The 18961-nt window shown below is 41.5% G+C and overlaps 1 long non-coding RNA gene and 1 pseudogene across 2 annotated transcripts; one reads left to right on the forward strand and one right to left on the reverse strand.

Annotated features, from left to right (window-relative positions):
- Positions 1-253: 253 nt before the first annotated feature.
- Positions 254-9193, forward strand: LOC116534930. The gene is made up of 3 exons (XR_004261953.1): positions 254-368; positions 8022-8130; positions 8823-9193. It is a non-coding gene; the product is annotated as an uncharacterized LOC116534930 (long non-coding RNA).
- Positions 9194-9239: 46 nt separating this feature from the next.
- LOC116534931 lies at positions 9240-10544 on the reverse strand (annotated as a pseudogene). Its single transcript, XR_004261954.1, has one exon. The product of XR_004261954.1 is annotated as a plasminogen activator inhibitor 1 RNA-binding protein pseudogene (transcript).
- Positions 10545-18961: the final 8417 nt, after the last annotated feature.

Below are 18961 nucleotides of genomic sequence, written 5' to 3' on the forward strand. Positions count from 1 at the left end.
GGAATGGCACTAGAAACTTTGAGCCGTCTGTCTCCTTCCCAGCGCCGGCCGGGCACACGAGGGTCCATAACGTGCGGCACAGCGCCATCTGCTGGCAGGCCTGGCCCGGCCGCCTCACCAGCCCGCCACCGGGGATGGCTCTGAAATCCACACGTGTTGGTGCCTCCACCTTCGGCCCCCAGGGCTTCACGCTGCTGGGGAGTTCTGACTGTACTAAAGAAAGAGAGAAGGAGATTGTGTCGGAGAGAAAACACAGTGCTGGAGAAACCGTTTCCAAAGGCTTATTTAACATGTAAACGGAGGAAGATTAATATCTCTGGAACAGTCCCCAAACGTCTTGCCAAGGGCACAGGTTTTCAGCTTTAAAGGTGAAGTCGAGTTTATTTGCATGTAAAGCAAATAGTTGTTTCTCCTCTTTTCTTTCTCTCTGTTAAACATCATACCCTAACCATATCCTCCTTACACTCCGGGCTCTGTCTCTGTGTGCTTCTTTATGGAGGGGAGGTCGAGTTAATGGCAGCTGTCTGGGTGTCCAGGTTAATTCATTTCCTGGCGGCCTGCGGTGGTGGTGAGGGGATTCAGAAGTGCTTTTGGAGACACTAAGGCTCTGTTTGCCCATCCATTCCAGGAATCAGTGGAGGGACAGCCTCTCTCAAAGGCAGAATCTGAGGATTGTGGAAATGCAATCAACACACTTATGCATGCGTCCACACTGCTTTGAATGGGATCCCAGACTCCAGGGAACTCATCTCCGATAAATTGCAAAAGACCCAAACTAAATGGACCAAAGAGGCAGTCATTATGCTTAAGGGAGGAACCTCACTGGAACACAGAATAAAGCGTTATCTGCAATTATTTTTTAAGGCTGTGCTGGAAATCTCGGTATTTTCATCCCACTTCTAACTACGCTAACTGACTGCAACACTGCCTTCCAGCATCCTCTCCTCTCTGTCTTGCTCTGTCTTCCCACTCCTACTCAGTCTCGTAACAAACAGGTTGGGGTGGGTGCTGTCCATCTCCATATGACTTAGGGAGAAAGCGGGAGGCTGGATCCATTCCTGGTTTCCACCTAAGGATGGTTTGTTTAGGCCAGTCTTGTGGGGATTCTCTGATTCTGGGTGCCTCGTGGCTCACAACAGGGATTAATTGCATTTGTCTTTGTTTATGGAAGGGACAAGAGATATCTTTCTTCACTAGGCTTTTTCTTAGGGCACTCAGCACAGCACTGCCTGCCATTGAGACTGTTCAGGGGACAGAGCTCCCTAGACCAGCAAAGAGGTCTGGCTCTCGGGACAGCCATGGGAGGGGCCTATGCCATCAGGAAAAGGTGTTGTTTCCTCCAAGGCTGCCTCTCAGCCTAAAGGGACTTTTCTAAAACAGCGGTCCTCTAATGCCATGAGCTGTCCTTTTGCAGACTAGCAATCAGCTGCTGAGTGCTTTCAGGGGATTGCTCCTCTCTCTCTCCTCTCTCTCTTTCCCCTTCATTTTAGAAGCAAATACAGTCAGAATCATGAATTATAGAATTTGAGGCCTAGGGTTGCCAGAAAAATTACAGAACACCCAGTTACATTTGAATTTCAGAAAAAGAAGGAATAGTGGTTTGATTTTAGTATAAGTACGTCCCAGATATTACATGAAGCATACTTATACTAAAAGGTATGAATTGTTTATATGATATTCAAATGTAAAGGGATGCCTCTGTGTTCTTTTGGTTTTGGTTTTGGTTCCCTCCCTTCCTTCTCCCTTCCTTCTTTCCTTCCTTCCTTCCTTTTTTTTTTTTCCTTCTTAACCTGGCAACTTATTAGAGACCATTTTGTACAAATCTTTAGTCAGGAAACCAAAATTGACAGAGGCAAAGTAATTTGCCCAGTTACACAGCTGGTTGGAGGCAGAACTAAGGTCAGAAATCAGGTCTAACAATTTAGTTTAGGTTCTCTTGATTAACCACACTGTCTTTGCCTCCTCCAGGATAGCCAATTGGGAGCTAAGATACCACATAAGCTCACGTCATAAAACCAGTTCTTCATATAATCAGAGTGATTCACACGTGCTTCAAAGAACCATAAAGTAAAATACCACTCATCTGGAAATGCCACTAGTTTATAATTTGTGAGATTTCCTGGCAAAGTGAATCTTTACCTAGAGACCCTTTTCTCACTGCAGAGTCCCACAGCTTCCTTTTCTATGACCATTGTTCATGATTGTTTTTAAGGACTGTTCTACCAAGTGATTTCACACTCTTAAGCACACATTTAGATACAAGCAAAGAGTGTGCCAATTAGCCTTCTCTTCCCATTAAAGCAAAAGTTCTAAAGCCATTTCATCTTATCTGGATGAAAAGATTAATCTTAAAATATTCTAATATGTATCATTTCAAAGACTAACATTAGTTACCTATCTTGAGACTGTCCAAGATTGGGGGCAAAACTGTTATTCCGTATTGTGGCCAATCTCAGGGCAAAAATGTGTATTTGTATTTTGGCTACACTATAACAAAGTGTCCTTGTTCATGTCTCTTATGATGTCTGAGCCTCACTTTCATTATTTTTAAAAGGAGGGGTTAGTTCCTTGTTAAGTCCTGAAATCCATTTTCATTCTAAAACACTAGGTTTCTAAAAATCAGACATTCACTCTGTCAACCTCATCTATGTTTTAAGTTCCAACTGGAATTCAGCAGCAAGAATTGCATCTAAGTCTTTTGTAAGTATCCACTGTGCCCAGGATGGTGCTACACGCTGCCTGTGAGCCCCACAGCAATCTGGTCATCAAAACCAAATTATAAAACCTCACACCGAGGAAGGAAAGAAAAGGTGTTAATGAAACTAGCTGTAATGCAAAGAAAGGTCAGCTTCAGCTGCAAGCACTGAAATGAAACCGTATAATTGCAAGTGGCAAAAAGGGCTCCAGGTGAGACGAGGCCTGTGTTTACACCGTGCCCTTCCTTTCTGCCAGTCTTATAGTCTGAGCAGCTCTTTCTGGACCAGCGAAACAAGAAGTAATATTCTGAAGATTTGAACCTTCTAGAATTCGCTCCAAGTGCCCCAGCCTAACAACATATCTCCATGAGCATTTGACAGGCTCATTATTACTGGCGAGGGAAGGCTGCAGTCACGGGCAACAGAAAGAAGGAATGTTCTGGCAAAAGATAGCAAAATCTTCTTTTGCCTGGGAACTCTCTATTTTCCACTTGGACTCTGGATTTTTACAATGAATGTAAAAGAGCAGTAAATGAGGCCAGGTAGAGATAGAAAAGTGAGGTGTCCCTCTTTTCCTTTCTTTTTCTTCCTCTTTTGACTTTTTTTTAAGCTTAAAATAGTTCCTGCAGAGAAACCATTCAAGGAGGAGACTCAACCCAGAGCCAAGATGCTGGAGAAGCACAGGCTGCCTTTGTTGGTGGCCTCAAGCCAGGAGAAGCTTTTGTGCCTCTTGGGTGTGGTGCCCACCAAGGAGACCAGACACACCTGTTCACAGTAATGACAGGACTGTGCCTCCCAAAGACTAATGAATGAATTCTTTCAAAATATAAAATCCTCATGTACTCTGTCTATTTCATGAATGGAACCAGTTTAAGAACTTTGCTCTGAAATGCTATGCAAATTGTTTTCATTGAAATATTTTCCTGTGGCTCTACTCCATCTTTGAGACATACCTGGGGGCTCCTCTCTCGAGTACATGCTACAGTTTTGCAAGCTCCTTTTCTAGGTTGGAGATGTACTCTCAGGACTCTATTGGCCAAATCTAGACATAACTAAAATCCCAGGCCCAGCATGCTGAGGAGGGTGTTGACTATTCAATGACTGAAGAATTAAGATCTATCTTGAGGAAAAGGTAGTGACTTCGCAGCTTGATCAGGCAAACACTTAGGGCTGTGTCCATTTCTTACAGGTTAGAAAATTCCCACATTTGTTGCTAATAGCTGATACTTATGAGGGCTTACTATGTGCAAAGTATCTCTTGTCCAGGCCCACTGACAAGTACTGTAATCAGCATTTTATGGATGAGTGAAATAAGGCTTAGAGAGGTTTAGAAACTTGAGTAACATCACATTGCTGTTAACTAGTAGAGGCAGAACTAGAAACTAAGTCTCATTGACTCTGTAATAGTCAACCTTCTCAATGGCTTTTGACAATAATAGGTAACTTTTCAAGGCTGTGGTCAGCTATGATTGAATCACTGCATTCCAGCCTGGATGACGGATCGAGACCTCATCTCTAAAAAATAATAATAATCATAATAACAATAACAATAGGTAAGTGTAATTGAGCACCTACTAACTGCCAGGCACTATCGTGAGCACTTTAATGCATATTATTGCAATAAACCTTCACAATGACCTTGTGAGACAAGTACTACTATTAAGCCCATTTTATGGATGAGGAATGTGAAGGACAGAGATTAAGCAAAGAGCTGGTGACTTTAGTTACTCACCCATATTGGCCCTCTGGGTCAATGGAGGCTGTTGGCCTCTCGTCATCCTATAAAGTCTCATGCAAAATGCAAAAGAAAAATGAATTAGAAAACAACAAACATACGACAAAACCTACCTCTTCTCTTCCCACCTCCCAACTGGACAGCTACGTGTACCTTCTTTAGTCGTTCTTAAATTTCCCAACAGAGTTTCTCTTCTATTCTTCTTCTTTGTATAAAAATAAGACTTGGGGTGGGAGGCAATGTATGCCTCTAAAGTACCCGTGTTTCTCTTATTCTTTGTGGCCATAGAGAATGAAGTCAGTTCTCTAACAATTGCACAATCTCTCTCTTTTCTTCTCTCCTTCTGCCCTCTCTCTCTTTACAAACACACACACACACACACACACACACACGCACACATACACTTTCCTCCTTTGATTTCAAAATTCTGAAATGCAGTTTCTATTAATAGAACTTTCTATTGATTCATTAGCTAAGTACCAGCATACCAGTTTAGGATAGAGATGCTCTGAGACCATCTATTGCTGTGAGGTTGGGGTCCGGGCTCCTAGCCCAGGCACTAACCCACAGGCTGGTCAGCCCAGTAGCTGCCTGATGAAAGCTTAACTCTAAGGAAGCCAGCAGGTTTATTTCTCTCAGTAAATCTATTCTGATTAATGTAAACACTGTATAATACTCCACCTGTAGGTGCTGTAATTAAGGTGCATGGGGACCACAATCAGCATAGTGACAGGCAGAGGGAAAATTATTGACCTCCCACGGATTTTTTAAGTCAGCACATTTAGTACTGTGAAAATCACCAAGTCATTAGCAGAGGGATATTTTTTAAAAAATTCAAATGAAAGAAGTCTGCTCATATTACATTTATTTATTTGATAGCCTCCTTGTCCCCTTTTTTAAGGACTTAGTTGAAAATTCTCCCCCACTCCATCAGAGCCTCCGCAGACTAAGGGGCACCAGTCTTGGTAGGTGGTAAAAGTTTTCCGTCCCAGATTTGTAGGAGCAAATGGTTTCTCTACAGGAGACTGCCACCCAAGCCCAACGCGGAGGGTCCTAGCACAAGGCCACCAAGAAAGCATCTTTCTCTCATGTTTATAGAGCCAGGCTGACCATCAGTGTGCCTTACCGGGCTCCCATGTTGCCTAAGAGCTCACACCTTGGGGCCAAACTAAGCTCCATGGACACCTATGTGGGAGGGAGACTGATAGCTGTAGTTGGTGGCTCTGCTTTCTGTCTTCGGCATGGTAGGTGTCAGCATGCAGCCCTAGGAGGTAGACAGGCCCCTTGCCTCTCCCTGTCATCGGATAGTTTTTGTTTCAGCTCACAGCCTTCTTGCCGAAGTCAATACTCAAGCAGTCAAAACAGCCAGCTTGATATTTTTTGATTGAACAGTCTCCTTAATTTAACCAGGGACCTAAATTGTGGAGAAGTCTGAGATGTTAGCTGCTAAAATGGTTAGAGAAATGAACAGAATAACCTACCTTCAAGATACAATTCCAAAGACGTCATCATTTAAACACATTTTGGGTTTCACAGATGTGTCAAGGAATGTGTATCTATGTAGCACTCTATCAATCTATCTATCTATCTATCCGCAACTTAATCTTTAAAGTCAGTAAGATCAATTATACACAGATAGACAAGCAGTTGCTTAACATAGCTACTCATCATCTGAAAAGAAATGAATCCTGTTTGAGAGATAAGCCAAACTGACATTTTCTGCGTTACAGACCATGGACTTTTCATTCATTCATTTTACAAATACTATTGAGAGTACAAGATCTGCATTGCTTGGAACTAGGAGATAAGAAATGCAAAAATGAATAAACTTAAGCTCCTGTTACAAAATGATTAGACACAGCATATGGAGAAGACCATATTGCTGATCAGGGGGCTCTCTGGGAAAAATCCACACACCCCATTCATTACTCTGAAGAATTCTGATCAACATTTAGTTTTTACAGAGGCAAGGCCCCTCTTTTAACAAATGACACCATTTTAATGGAAAGAAAGAGGCTGTGTCACATGATTGTGTGCTAATGGCACCCCCTAGACTGATGATATTGACCAACTGGCTTTTAGATCCTGCAACAACAGGAGATTCACCTGTTCCTGTGCTCTCTTTCCTCTGTATGAGTCAGGCCACTTCTCTAACAACCAAAGGAATATTCCTTTTACAAAAATTGCTGAAATGAGTGCTACCTTCCTGCCACATCTATTTGCTTCTACTTCCTGCTTTTTCATCTCTAAGTGATTTGCTTTTCTTTCACTTTCTTCTCCTAGCACACACAATCTTTTCTCTCTCTCTCTGTCTCTCTCTCTCTCTCTCTCTCTCTCTCTTTTGAGACAAGGTTTTGCTCTGTCACCTAGGCTGGAGTGCAGTGGCGTGATTACAGCTTACTGAAGCCTTGACCTTCCTAGGCTCAGATGATCCTCTCACTTCAGCTTCCCAAGTAGCTGAGACCACAGGTGCCTTCCACAGTGCTGGGCTAACTTTTGTATTTTTTGTAGGGATGTGAGTCTCATCAGGTTGTCCAGGCTTGTTTCAAACTCCTGGGTTCAAACAATCCTCCTACCCTGTCCTCCCAAATTACTGGGATTAGAGGGTTGAGCCACCTCACTTGGCCCACTATCACAATCTGTAGGTTCAGCCATTTCCCACTTCTCCTGGCCCCACTCTAAGTACCCCAGAGGAGTAACCTGGTTCACAGACATATTTTGGGTTTCCTGCACTCTCGAACTTCCTTCCTCCTCTGATGTTTGACTCTATCCCAGATGTGAGGATTGCATGGTAATACAGTAAAATTCTATAAATGTGCTGGCTTCTGGGATGCGAGGGGCTTGGAGCTCCTGAGTTCTAAGCCCTAGCCCAAAGTTGGCCACGGCGCTCATTTTCAAAGGCAATCACAAGATGAATATCAAAGAATGTGCACAATGCACATTGGGAAACCTGTCAGAACATTGTTGGGAAAATAAAGTGAATCAATAGAATGTCAAGAGACCCAAATGGAAAAAATATTGAATATTCATTTTCTCAGTTTCACAGGGGTAGGGATTTACTAGGACCAAGGCAGCTGGTGGGATTTTCGGCTTTCCTTGGAATGGTTCAAATAATTTTTGTGCTGTGCATTGGATTAGTATTCAATTAACTCCTTTAAAATTATAATGTGCAACTTCAACAAACTTGTTAACGAGTCTACAGCACAATTAGAGCAGTTAATAGTCACCAGGTACAACAAATGAATCTTGTATTTCTATAAACAGAGAACATCTGAAACAAATTCAGCCATGGTGTTTCCTATTTGCATATCTCTTCTACTTTTAAAACCAGCGATTCCTGTAAACACCAGAGGAAAATTACAGAAGGGTCCTTTCCTCCCATATATTTATCAAATAAAATTTGATGTCAAAACCTTGTAGAGATTGTTTCTTTTTAATGTGGTCGGTCCCAATCCTGGAAATCTGATAGGCTAACACAACCAGCTCTTAGTGGAGAAACCTAATCGGCGCAGTTTGTTACTTGAGTTACAAACCCATCACATTAGTTGCCGAAATGTTTTCAGCATAATCTCTCTTTTGCTCCCACATAGGCAGTTTCAATTTAAGAAAACACAAGATGATCCTGTGAACACTGTATCAGACATCATTAATGGACTGAAAACAGGATCACTTGATGGACATGTCTGGCACTTTGTTCAGGTACATTTCACACAGTCAGACACTCACCCTCATCCAGAAAAACAGAGCAAACAGAAACATCCATAGTAGGGCTGGAAATTCCAGGAGAGGACCTAAAAGCCATCTGTCCTCCTGTTGAATATAAAAAACGATTTGAAAAAGAATGCATCAGACTTACATTATGATGATAGGATCAAGAATGTAACCTTTTGGACATTTCTGAGTTTTCTTAAACTGGATAAATAAAATGCAAGGTAAGAGCTTTTAGCATTTGGTTTAATGCTAACCCATATCTCCTGGCTGAAGAATTTTGCATGTGAATTGGATTTATTCTAAAATAACGGTGAAAAATTGATTTTAAAAATGAAGGTTGTATTCTCAATCATTTTATTCCCAGCAGTATTTTTTATAATTTTTCGTAATAGATTTTTACCACAGGATAAAACGATATCATATGTGATGCATCTTTATTTGTGCCTCGGAAGGTTTTCACTCCTTTTACAAATAAGCGAACTTACCCACACTCTTCTCCATGCACATCCACACAATTATGAAAGTATCATGTTCCGATTTAAATAGATTCACTACTTTTGATAGTTGTGGAAGAAATGCTACATCGCTTTTCGGCGAGGCTGTAAAACTTTCTCACCATTCTTAAATAACAGCCGAAATAATAAAATCTAAAAAAAGTACAATTTAATTTTTTTTCTAAGAACTGTTTCTTCTCTGGCCTTAGAAGATTAGTTTTCAAAGCGATGGTAAAATCATTGATGTATGTCTTTTCAAGTCAAAAGAAAAAAAAAAAAAAAGACTCCTAAATGCCAAACATTTGCTCTTTGGAGCATAGCAAGAAGAAAGGGAAAGGACCAGACGGCCACATCCTAAGAACAGAGTATTGTCCAGGTAGCTGTCGCCCAAAATGGGATCTCTTTCCAGGTCTTTCTGTTAAAGTTTTTCTTTCCTAAGTAAAGCTTAATTTTCTTTCACAAATCTTTCCAGTGGGTGTCTGCTACTTCCTCATGTCTTGCTATAAGAAAGTTCGTAAAAAGGAAGAAATCTAAAGCTAGAACAATTCTATATTCACCGTTTCTCTGACATTAAAAGGTATTCAAGAGAAGAATTTTTTTTTTTTTTAATAGTCGTTTGGAATCTTTAAGCATGCAAAAGCTTTGAACAGAAGGGTTCACAAAGGAACCAGGGTTGTCTTATGGCATCCACTTAAGCCAGAGCTGGGAATGTCTCTAGGTCATCCACATCAGGAGCAGAAGTGCTTGACTTGTCGGTCCTGCTGCCACGGTTTGGGCGCCCACCACGAACACGTCCACCTCGTCCTCCTCTGCCACCACGTCCTGGGCGGCCAAGGTCTCCAAAATTGATCTCTAGCTGTGACGTTATATCATTTGCTGGCTTCCGGAAATGATGGTCCATAACTGAATCTTCAGCATGAGCCTCTTCACTCTTTGATTTATGAAGAACAAATCCCTTCTTCCACTGCCCATCTGCACCTTCATTTGGTTTTCGGGTATTAAATTCTACTTTTGCCCAGTCCTTATTTTGAAGAGCCTTCCACTCATCCAAAGTCATCTCTTTTGGACCCTCCTCTTTTACCTCTTCAACTTCATTCTCCTTATTTTCAGTGTCTGCCACTGGATGATGTTCTTCACCTTCAGGTGTTTCCTCAGTCACATTTGATTGATCCAAGTCAGTTAATTTGTCTTTGACAGTTCCCCAGTTGTGAGATCCGCTACCTCCACGTTTGTCCTCGTGCTTCAGGCCACTGTAATGTGAAAAAGAAGATCTATCACTTCCACTATGCCTATCAAATTGACGTTTGCCACGAGAATCAAATCCATCTCCTCTGCCCATTCCACGTCCACGGCCCCCTCGACCTCTTCCAAGACCACCATGGCCTCGAATACGTCGGTCAATAATCGGTCTATCCACTGAGAATTCGCCCCCTTCACCCTTTTCTTCAAGTGGCTTTTCAAATCTTCGTTCACGAGGTGGTAGCCTTTCTGGTCTTCTATCAGTTATTTTCCCTTCACCCTGAAGTTGTTGATCAGGTCTTCTTCCAACGCGTCTTATTCCTTCTTTCTTAAGCGCCACGGGCGGCTGCGTCTCCTCTTTCTTTTCAACCACGCCAACGCTGGGGGGCAGGGGGTTCTTGCGGTTTTTCTGGGACTCTGTGCAGCTGCTTGCCTGCCGCGCTGGAGTTGGTCTGTGCCGCGGCCAGAGCTGGTCTGTGCCGCGGCCAGAGCTGCGCTCTTGGCCCCCGGGCCCCCAACGCCGCCCCCGCCGGCTTCTTTTTTCTTGCGCTCCGCTGCCTTCAACACCTCGAAGGGGTCCGATTCGTCGTCAAATAACTGGTCGAATCGGCTGGTGACCACGCAGCCGAAGCCTTCCTGTAAGTGCCCTGGCATGATGGTGGCTCGGCGGCGCGTTCCTCCACGGATGGCAGCGCCCGCGCTGAGCCAAGAGCACCTGCTTCAGCTCTTCCCACAAGATGGTCGGGCCGAGAGCTTGTGTTTTTTTTTTTTTTAATTTAAAGAAACATCTGTCCAATATGGATGATTCTGAAGAACACCCCCCTTTGTCCAGAGCCACAGAAAGATAATTTAATTACACTAATCATTACACCCTCCCCAAATTAGACTACAAATGAATCGTGATTTCTCATGATTTTTTCACTTCATAAAATAATTTTAGAGTTTAGGAGGAAGAAAAGGTGCATAAGAATAATCACGAATGCTAGGAAAAGAGGAAGAAAAGGGAGAATTTCTCCTACTGATACAGCAGTGCTGGGGTCCCTTTAAATGATAGGGAAATGGGGCAGGGAAATACTGGGTAGAGAGAGGCGTGGTCTCTTGCTAGGGCTCCACCCTCACAGACCTAGGTGAAGACAGGTACTCCTACCTTCCGCCCAAATGTTGCATTTTCCAAGACTACGCTGGCCTGCCACGCCCCCATTCTGGGCCTATAAAAACCCAAGACCGTAGCGGAAAGATACATGGGCGGCTGGATGTCATGAGTGACACGTGGGTAGAAGAAGGTGCAAACAGCTGGTTGTGGAGAGCACACCGTAGGAATGAAGCAGAATTTTACCTGAGCAGTCCAGGCAGGCCACCAAAAGGCCCAACTCCAGGGGAAAACCATCTCTCTTCTTGCTCCTCATTTGCTAAGAGCTACTTCTACTCAACAAACACTTGCACTCATTTTCCAAGCCCATGTGTGATCTGATCCCGGGACAGAGAAAGCCCTCTGTCCTACAGGGAGAGGAGCACCACACACTGGGGTCTATTGCTGGGAGGGATGTCTATGGGAGGGACAACAGGGGGTGGGGAGGTTGGGGAGGGATAACATGGGGAGAAATGCCAGATATAGGTGACAGGGGGATGGAGGCAGCAAACCACCTTGTCATGTGTGTACCTATGCAATAATCCTGCATGGTCTGCAGAATCTGAAGCACAGTTGGTAAAAAAAAAAAAAAAAAAAAAAAAAGAAAGCCCTCTGTCCTTGTGATAAACAAGGAGGTCTAACTGAGCTGGTTTACACAAGCTGCCTATAGATGGCAAATCACAAGAGTACCCTGTAACAACCCTCCGCCCCACCGCACTGGTGCTTCGGCTGTAAATATTCATCTCTAGACACTGCTGTGGGGTGGGAGCCCCACAGCCTGCCGGTCTGTATGCTCCCCTAGAGGTTTGAGGAGCGGGGCACTGAAGAAAAGAGCCATACTCCCGTCTCATGCCCTGCAACGGGGACAAAGAAACCTTTTCCAGATTCACGACCACCATTAGAATATCTTATAAAGTCAGCTAGGCACGATGGCTCACACCTGTAATCCCAGCCCTTTGGGAGGCTGAGGCCGGCGGGTCACTTGAGTCCAGGAGTTCGAGGCCAGGAGTTCAAAGCCAGCCTGGTCAACATGGTGAAACCTCATCTCTACTAAAAATACAGAAATTAGCCAGACATGGTGGTGCATGTCTGTAGTCCCAGCTACTCTGGAGGCCGAGGCAGGAGAATTGTTTGAACCCAGGAGGTGGAGATTGCAATGAGATCGCCCTGTTGCACTCTAGCCTGGGCAACAGAGTGAGATCATCTTATAGTGATGTGGCATAGGAGTAATGAAACAGAACAAAAGTCTTAGAAATATTCCCAAGTAAATATAAGAAATTTGCATATGATCAAACTGGCATTTAAAATAAAAGGAAGATGTAGTGTATTATTCAATATTTTGGTATTGTGGCAACTGCCTATTCATTTAGGGGAGGAGAGAAAAGGTAGTCTCTGAGCCATACAATTGAAAGAATAAATTTGAGGTTTAATAATAAGTATCAAAAGGAAACTCTTACATAGATATAATATACTTACAAGTGTCAAAACCAATAATAAAATTTTAGATGTAATATACTTATACATGTAAAAAAGGAAATAATTATTTTTTAAGAATATGGTGGTGGATATTTACACAATATTGAATTGTGGAGGCAGGAGATCTAAGGCAATAATTATAAAAGAAATAAATGAATTCAGTTTACTACAGAAATACTAAAAATGCCTGCCCATCAAAACATACCAAAAATTATGCCTAACAAGAAAGGACAAAGTGAGTAACATATTTAAATATACACATATATATATACATACATACATATATACACACACACAAACATATATACAATACGCTCAACATAGAAAAAGTTTTCATAACTTTACAAGACAAAGATGAACACAATTTACAAAAGAAAAATAACACAATGACAAATAATTCACCTACTGGTATTAGGGTTCTCGTAGAGGGAGAGAGCTAATAGGAGACACATGTGTAAAGTGGAGCGTATTAAGTGTTAACTTAGACCATCACAAGTTCCCACAATAGGCTGCCTGCAAGCTGAGGAGCAAGGAGAGCCAGTCCAAGTCCCAAAACTGAAGAACCTGGAGTCCGGATGTTTGAGGGCAGGAAGCATCCCACACAGGAGAAAGATGTAGCCTGGGAGGCTAGGCCAGTCTCCCTTTTCAAGTTTTTCTGCCTGTTTATATTCACTGACAGCTGATTAGATGGTGCCCACCAGATTAAGGGTGGATCTGCCTTTCCCAGCCCAATGACTCAAATGTTAATCTCTCTTGTAATACCCTCACAGACACACCCAGGATCAATACTTTGTGTCCTTCAATCCAATCAAGGTGACACTCAGTATTAACCATCATTCTACCTAAATGCCATTTAAAATTTTTTAATACTCAGCGATAGGTTGTGGAAGAATGGGAATTCTCACACATTGCTGATTACAATATAAATAGAACTTCTTACAGATAATAGCTTAGATTATTAGTCCAGCAATGCCACTTCTAGAAGTTTTGGCTAAGGAAATAACCAGGGATATAAATAAGATTTAACTATAAAGATGCCTATGAACTGTTGTTTGCAATGTTCAAAACATTTAAAAACAATATTCTGTGTATACAAGAACAGAAGACTGAGCAATATTTAAAATGTTTCTGCAGAAAATAATTATTGTCATATTTTGCCAAATGAAGAAGCAAAATAAAAATTTTACTAAAGATAGTCATTGTAATTGATTCTATTTATTCTTTTTGCTTCTCTCCAACATTTTCTATATTAAAAAAAAATCGTGTGTGTGTGTGTGTGTGTGTGTGTGTGTCCCTGTCCCCTACCCTGGCAAGGCCTGGGTTCTCTTTATTTCTTTCATTCAAGACTTGTAGAGGATCAATTTCCCCAGTGATATCCCTCCCCCTCCTTCTCTTCCAAGTACCTGGTGACCATCGTCTTAGTTATAATTTCACAGAAGCAAATTCTTTTTTTTGTTTTTCTTTGTTGTTGTTCTTGGTTGATTTCAGAGATGACTCAGAGTCTAGATGTTTCTTTTCTGCCTTTTTAACATTTTTCATTAATGTTTTAAGTAATTGCTGAAGTTCCTTGATTATTGCTCACTGTAGTCTTGATTTCCTGGATTCAAGTGATCCTCCCAACTCAGCCTCCAGAGAAACACTCACTAGCATGCCTGGCTAATTTTTAATTTTTATTAATGTTTATTTTTTTGGAGACAGGATCTCGCTATGTTGCCCAGGCCGGTCTTGAACTCTTGGCTTCAAGTGATCCTCCAACCTGAGGTGATACAGAGTTGCCTAAAGCAGAAACTCATCCTCAGCCCTGCAACATCTTTTAGTAATGACCTAACTTAAAGCAAAAGTGGGATGTGTGTCTATTTTCTGGTCTTTTTTTCTATTATTCTATACATATTTTAATGATTCAATTCATTACAGTACATATGGGCATATTTTGTCAGGCAAAATATAATTGCTTGCATGTAACTTTATGAATGCTAGGAGCAGCCTTTATATTGCAGCTCTTCTTTTCTTTCTTCTGGGTTAAACAAGAGAGAAAATCAGGGATGGATAAACATAAAATAACTTTTTTTTCCCTGCTATAACTGAATTTTCCAAACGTCTCTTTTCTCTGATCAAGTAATTTGAAATATTTATTTTTTGATAAGATTAGGCTGATAATCAAGAATTGTGACTCTCAAACTATAAGAATTCAAATTCTTGTAATTTCCAGCAGACAATATAAATGAGAGATGTGGACTGCATCTCAGAGATAGTAGGGAGTGATGGCACTAGCTCCGGGTCATGTATTTGTTGAGGAAATGAAGTCTGGATTCATTCTAGAATTCTGTTTTAGAGAGAAACCTGAAATTTGACTATGTTATATAAAATACCCAATTTCGTATGTTGGCAACTAATTTAAAAATTGAACAAATATAACTTTTATAATAAAGGAAAAATTATTTTTAAAATACATGTTAAATAAATTAAGCTATAAAGCTTTCAAATGTAGAAAATCTCCAAACTTATTCAGAGCTTTGTGGATAATGTTACTACCAACTAGCTGGAAATACTTTTTTTTTTTTTTTTTTGCTCTGTTGCCCAGGCTAACTTGCAATGGCACAATCATAGCTCACTGCAGCCTCAAACTCCTGGGCTCAAGCATTCCTCCCCACCCAACCTCTGGAGTAGCTGGGAATATAGGCACATACCACCATGCCTGGCTAATTTTTAAATTTTTGTTTTCTTTTGTTTTGTTTTAGAGACAGGGTTTTTCTATGTTGCCCAGGCTGGTCTCGAACTCCTGGCTTCCAGTAAGCCTCCACCTTGGCCTCCCAAAGTGCTGAGATTATAGGTGTGAGATACCACACCCCATGTGGGGAGAAATTTTGAGTTTAATCCACATGATCGGGGACTTCAATTGTCCACCGCAGAACTCCACAAAACAAATATCACCCTTCTCCATGTCTCTCTGACATCAAGACTTCAGTGCATCCTAATGAGGTGACTTTAGCAGGGGAAGCTTCTATATAAAACAAAAACATAAATCAATATTCGAATCCTTGTTATGAGCCAAGCATGGTGCGAGGCACCTTATTTTCTGTAATACATTATTTTCCTTAAACCCTATAAAAAGCGTATACCTAGGTACTATTATAATTGCCATGTTATAGTTACAGAAACTGAGGCTTATAGATGGTAAACAATGTATATAGTAGCAAGAACTCCCTTTTGTTGGAATACAAATCTTGTGTTCTGACCATCACACACATTATTAGGAGGGATTCCTAGCCTAATGCCTTTCCAATCATTCTTTATCTTTGTGTCTGCAACTTTTTCCAGAAAGGCTCTAAAGAAGCCCACCTTTCCCCATGAAAGCACCTTCCATGCTGATATTATGCCTCGCTTTCTGGAGGAAGTGTGGTGTGACAGCACCTCAGAATGGGACCCAGGCACACCTCCGTTCAAATCCCACTCCTTGCACTTATGAGTCAGGAGAGTTGGAATGAGTTACTTCACTTTTCAAAAGTCCAGTTTCTTAATGTATAAAATAGGAAAAATGCAACCTACTTCTGAGGCTGAGGATGAGGCTGAGGATGAGATAGGGGTCTCCTGTGAAGTGAAGGCTTAAGAAATGCTAGTCGTTTATCTTCCCCTTAAGAAAACGTTATTACACATTGTTTATGTCATTCTACCATTGTCTTAAGAGATCTATGAAAATATGCAACTCAATTAATCAAAGTTTGTCTCTGTAATATACCTTTAGGAGAAAAGGATACATTGTGAGGGGTAGAGAGGAGAAAGATTAAGGAATTTGGTGGTCACATCTCCTGGAAGTTTTCTTTACCAGGCTGAGATCATCTACAGCCCAACTGTGTACACTTGCATCATCTACTGTCCTTTGAAAGCTTAGTAATAATGATCCCACTAATGCTCCTACTAAGTGCATTAAGAGTATGAACTCATTATCACCACCACACCCCAAGAAAAATAACTACTGTGTTTATTAAGGTAGGAAAGTTGTTTCAGAAGAAGGTGAAAGTCATTCACCAGAAAATAAAATTATCTCCAATCCCACATCAGTCTAACAACTGTATATCTACACAATTTATTTCCTTGATTTTCAACTTGGAGTCACTGAATTGATTTCAGGAGATCCATAAAACTTATGAGATCAACAACTTTTATACACATATGCTAATGTGTATTTTTTTGAAGAGATGGTTGATTTTCTGAAATTCTCAAGGGAGTCTATTTGCCTAAAACATCTAAGACCCATTAGGCTAGAAGCTAACTACCCAAGTCATACATGCTGAGATCAAGAAAGACACAATCAGACAGTGGTGTATTGATATGGAATTTAGGAGAGTGTGGTCATGGATAAGGTTGTATGTATGATTTGTGGGCAGAAGTGAGTTTTATGCACCCAAAGAAATGTATGAATCTTTCCTGAGGAAGGTTTATTTTGAAGGCTCAGTCATCTTTTCTTTTTTTTTGCCCCTTGAGACAAGGTCTTGCTCTGCTGCCCAGGCTGGAGTGCTACGGTGTAATAATGGCTCACTCCAGCCTCTGTCTTCCGGGCTCAAGTGATCCTACTATCTCAACTTTTCGAGTAGCTGGTACTACAAGTGTACACCACCACGCCCAACTAATTTTTGTAGAGATGGGGTTTTGTCATGTTTTTCAGGCTGTTCTCAAACTCCTGGGCTCAAGAGACCTGCCGCCCTCAGCCTCCCAAGGTGCTGGGATTACAGGCATGAGCCAGCACACCCAGTTGAGACCTTAGTCTTAAAGAAAATAAGACCTCCCTTCTTGAATTATAGGTGTTTCCTGCATTGTCTCTGCAACATTAAATGACCATACATTCCCATCCAAGAGAAGGAAATAACCTACTACCTAATTGAAACTGTTTCAGTGATGCATCTATTTTTCTATTTAACACTCCTTTCTCTCACTTTCACTTTTCATTTCTTGCCTGGGTTCACACGGCCCATTCCTTGTCTTTTTTAATAACCGGCCAAATTATTACTATTAGTAATTTGAGGAGGGGGAAGAGAAACACAAATAAGGGAAATGGGTTTCCATGGCAACCACAGCCAGGTGAGATCATTCTGAATATCCTTTCTGGGACTATTTCAATGGCACTCTCCCGAGAACCTGAATCACCATTAACCCATTTATGGACTAAGTATTCTTCTGCAGAAGGCTCTCGGGCTGCTCATTCATCATTTGGGATGTCAGTTTATTGTTTTTAGGGGACATTTGGATTTTGTGACCGGAAGCAACTGGCATCTATATATGTGTCTCCTGCTGAGAATGTGTCCTGTGATTCTCCAGCATCCTTCCAGAGTTTCTTGGATGAGGACAAATGAAAACTCATATTTTTAAGGAAGAACTAAGTTAATACTTTAAAAAGCAGAATGTTCATAATGACAGTTCTACTGAGGCTAAACTCCATTCTCTTTGGAGGGGAGGAGACAAAGGAGGAAGTATTAGTCAAAAGTGACAGGGTAGTGCCCTGGTAACAAACAGTCCCTATAATGGTTAATTTCATGGGCAGACTATGGTGCTTATTTGTTAGGTCAAACTCAAGTTCTGTAATGTGGGTGGGCTCCATCCAGTCAATTGAAGGCTTAAGAGAAAAGATAGAGGTCTCATAATAAGGAAAGAATTCTGCATCTAGATTGCCTTTAGACTCAAGACTGAAGCACTGACATCTGCTAGAATTTCTAGCCTGCTGGCCTGCCCTACAAATTTCAGACTGCCAGCCCCCATATTTGCATGGGTCAATTCCTCAAAATAAATCTCTCTCTCTCTCCATATATATATGTTACATATGTATGTATGTATATATGCACACACACACATACGTACATAGGTTTCTGTTTCTCTGGGAATCCTGACTAATATAGAACCTAAAGCTCTATGGCATAACCCAACCAACCAAAGTTTATTTCTCCTTCATGTTACATGCCCAGTGTAATTTAGCAGGGTACTCCAGTCATATTTAATCATACTGATCATTCAGGGGTCGCAGCAAAAGGAAGCTCTGTTTCAACCTGTGCTCCCATGATCACAGTAGCAGGGGGAAAGGGTCATGGTAAATCACACAGTGGCTCTTAAAGCTTCCCTCCGGAACTGATACTTGCTAATTTCACTTGCGTTTCATTGGTCAGAGCAAAAAGCTCACAGCTATCCTAATTTCAAAGGAGACAAGAAGGTGCAATCTTGCCAAGTGCCTGGAAGGAGGAAATAGAGAAATATTTGGTGAACAAACTAATGACTACCAATCATGGGTAGACATGACTGATGCCTTTTGTTCCACTGAGGTGTTCCACTGTTTAGGAACTGTGAACCGAGAAGTTCAAGCAATCACTTTGATCCTATTGACTGTGTGATTTTTAGAAAGTGACTTAACATACCTGGGCATCAGTTTCCCCATCTGTTCCATGGTGGGAGTAGAAGATAACATCCCTTTTCCATCTCTCCTGTAGCTATGGAGAAA

This window comes from Sapajus apella, unplaced genomic scaffold (assembly GCF_009761245.1).
Source record: "Sapajus apella isolate SASKATOON/1434 unplaced genomic scaffold, GSC_monkey_1.0 scaffold90, whole genome shotgun sequence".
Taxonomy (NCBI): Eukaryota; Metazoa; Chordata; class Mammalia; order Primates; family Cebidae; genus Sapajus; species Sapajus apella.